Source organism: Sciurus vulgaris (genome assembly GCF_902686455.1).
Source record: "Sciurus vulgaris genome assembly, chromosome: 7".
Classification (NCBI taxonomy): domain Eukaryota; kingdom Metazoa; phylum Chordata; class Mammalia; order Rodentia; family Sciuridae; genus Sciurus; species Sciurus vulgaris.
Window position 1 is genome coordinate 76,457,949 of NC_136467.1, and position 3,702 is coordinate 76,461,650.

Consider the following 3,702-nt stretch of genomic DNA (forward strand, 5'->3'; position numbering starts at 1 on the left):
GCTGGAGATCAAACCCAGGGCCTCAGACATGCTAGGCAAGAAAGTGCTCTATCACTCAGGTATACCTCCATCCCTGATAAGAAGTTTTCACACTGAAAATGGTGATTGCTCTCACTTTCTAAAATAGTCTTAGCTATTCTATATCTTATACCTTTCAATATTATTACCAAGTAATAATAGTAATCTTAATTTTATTTATGAAACTGTTCTGGGATTTTTTTTCTTTCAGTTGTGGGATTGAACCCAGAACCTCATGCATAGTGGGCAAGTGCTCTACCATTGAGCCACATGCCAAGATCCAGTGTTGGGATTTTTATAGGCATTTCATTTAAAGGCACAGTTTAATTTCTGTTTTGCAAATGAGAACACTGGGGCTTCTTAAAAGGATGACATATTTTATTATTTTGTAAATTTTTTTAGTTGTAGATGGACACAATACTTTTATTCTATTTATTTATTTTTATGTGGTGCTGAGGTTTGAACCCAGTGACTCACATGTGCCAGGTAAGTGCTCTACCACTAAGTCACAACCCCAGCCCAAGGGATGGGGTTTTAAAAGAGAATTTATCGTTGTTATTAAGCCCAACTCACTTGTTTATGTGGGAAATGGAAAGATTCAGTTTCCTATCTCTTTCCTAAATAAAACTTGCTTTTTTGATTACATGACTTTAGAGTGTGTTGGAACTTGAAAGCAACACCCATCAGTGACTACTGTAAATAATAAGGTTAAAACTGCTGGTTTTTGTTACAATTGGTAAGCCAAGATGACAGCATGATGATGATTGTGATGATGATGATGATTTTGTCATGTCTTTATTTCAGAAGAGCCATGGATTACTACAGAAAATATGCAGTTGTCATCCTGGCTACATTGTCTGTGTTTCTGCATGTTCTCCATTCCTTTCCTGATGGAGAGTTTGCGATGCAGGGTATGTGACCAAACTTGTATTTGAGGTAATAAGGACAACACGCATTTCTAGATGTACATCAATAACTCCATTAACTACATGTCTACTTCTTTTTCAAATGTGATAAATCATCACTAGTGGATACATATCGAGGCACTTGTAGACAGTGAACATAAAATCAAATTAGGTTCAGAAAATGTACAGTGAAATGATATCTTACACATCCACTTAAAAAGCAGCCTGTACATTTTCATCTGAAATAGGATCCTTATTATTCTTTATCTGAATTTTACAAGAAGAAAATTCTTCATTTGGTTAGCTCAGTTATTTTTTCCACATCTCCCAGAAGATTTGAGAAGATTTTAACATTGCTTCTGTGGATGAATTTTCACATCACTTAACAAGTGAGAAAAACAAAACCATTTATATGCAGTAAATTTATTTTGCTGTATTGCTAGAGAATCTCATATAGTGGCTGATATAATTCTATCAGCTTTGAAATCGTAACTACTACTAGTTATGGTTTTCCTCTAGATGAATGGTAATATTTTAATCCTTGGTCCCAAGTGCAGATGCCTGTTCTAATATTAGGCTTTCTACACTCACCAAACTGTCTTAATTCTGACATATTTTTCTCTGTCAATATTTGGAGTTTCTATGGGGAAAAAACAATAGCAGATTCTAAAGGGGAAAATATTTTGCCTCTGGGCAAAAGTCTCCTTTCGGATGAACATGGTGTTTTCATCTGTCAAGTTTTGTGCTCTCTGTAAGCATACTATTAGCTTTGGGATAAAGATTCCATGCTTGAAGAGAGAGAAACCACTACAACTGAAATTTCCCATGCAGCTCTGCAAAAATTGTTTTGTTGTGAAGATAACTATAATCAGTACAAATAGATATTATATATGAAAACCAGTATACAGCCAAAAGTATTTATTTATTTCTCTATTCTTTTCCATGGAATAAAATTTGCTATGCCATAATAAGGAAAAAATCATAGTTTCTCTTCAAATCCTCTTTGGATTATTGACTTCTTTTTTGTTGTTCGTTTCATTTTTGATTTGTTTGTTTGTTTGTTTGTTGTTTTTGTTGTCTGACGGTTGCCCAGAATGTAAGCTAAAAGAAAACAATATTTCTCCAAGCTGGGTGCCCCCATTTATCAGTGCATGGGCTGCTGCTTCTCCAGGGCATACCCGACTCCAGCAAGATCCAAGAAGACAATGCTGGTACCAAAGAACATCACCTCGGAGGCCACATGCTGTGTGGCCAAAGCATTTACCAAGGTAAGAATTTCAAGGGCCTTAGAAAACTTTTAAATAGCCTAACCAGAGAAATGGCCATAAAGCATATTCACAGGATTTAGTGCCAAAGGTATTTAATGACCTATCTTTTCTTGGTTGTTGTAGTCACAAGCCGGCTGCATTTGTACCCTATTTGTACCCTTTTTCGAAACCAGGGCCTATGCCCTTAATTAAAAGTCAGCTAAGACAAGAAGGTTGATTTTATTAAAATAGAAAGTAGAATAGTAGCTGCTAGAGGCTAAGAAAGGTGTGAGGGGTGGAGGTGTAGAGGGAGGTCAGATATTGGGTAACAAAATATAGTTACCCAGGAAGAGTAAGTTCTTGCATTCTACAGCACAGTAGGATGACCATAGTTCACAACAATTTGTTAGGTGTTTTATAGAGAACTAGAAGAAAAGAATTCAAAGTTTCTCTACCACAAAAATGACAAATGTTTAAGAAAATGAAATGCTGTTACCGAAGACGACACGATCATTACATATTGTACACGTGTCAAAATTATCACCACGCACCTCATCAATACCTGACCATATTTATTATGCCAAGAAAATTTAAAAACTAAAAAATAGTCAGGGGGCTGGGTATGTGGATGCAATGGGAGACTAGCCTAGCATGCATGGGGGCCCTGGGTTTGATCCCACCTACTGCAAAATAATGACTACATAAGTGAATAGTAATAAAAATAAATTGGTGGGTTTTTATTGGGGGGGGTAGGAATGGTTAGCTCAGCTGTCACAGATGCTTGTCTAGTATGCACAAGGTGCAGGTTTGGAACTCCAGCACTGGAAGGAAGGAAGGAAAGAAGAAATGGAGGAAGATGAGGAGGAAGGAATGAAGGAGGCAAGAAAGAAGTCATCTTCCTAGGTAGATACAGGCTAGATTTATTCAGAATGAGAAACAGGGGGGTGTGGGTAACAGGGGCAGGTTGGGAGAAATTGTAGCCTATGTATATGATTGTGAAACTTGACCTTTTAGAGTGAAAATATATCCTGGAAATAGAGAATATGCAAACATAGTCAATCATCTATTTACTTCAGTTGGCTACAATTTGAATTTAACCATTTTCCAGTTTTGCCCCTTTGTCCCTGTCTCTCATCTGTCTCTCATCTTTTCCTTCCCTTCAGGCCACGGTAATGGGACATGCCAGAGTGGAAAACCACACCGAGTGTCACTGCAGCACCTTGTTATTATCACAAATCCTAAACATATTCAAGGTGCAGTGTTGATGACTGATGATTTGGGTGAAAAGGAAAATTAGGTTGTTCAGCTTTTGTAACCTGCAAGATAAGCCCCTCCTTTCCCTCACCAGCCCATTCTGACGTGCTTCAAGGACACATGCCGCTTCATTGCTTGTCTCCTTATCCTGTGGTGTAATCAGCAGCCTAGCTCTTTCATTTGGAATGACTTATAGCATTTAGCATGACCATAAAATGCGTTTCCATTGGAAATAAAGCTTTTAAAATCATCGCTCAGGTCACCGAATTATCATTTTT

General features: G+C 37.4%; 1 pseudogene across 1 annotated transcript; it reads left to right on the forward strand.

The window, feature by feature from the left end:
- The first annotated feature begins 589 nt into the window (after window positions 1-589).
- LOC306665142 (glycoprotein hormones alpha chain-like) lies at window positions 590-3,412 on the forward strand (annotated as a pseudogene). Its single transcript has 3 exons — window positions 590-929; window positions 2,017-2,191; window positions 3,334-3,412. The product of its transcript is annotated as a glycoprotein hormones alpha chain-like (transcript).
- The last annotated feature ends 290 nt before the right edge of the window (window positions 3,413-3,702 follow it).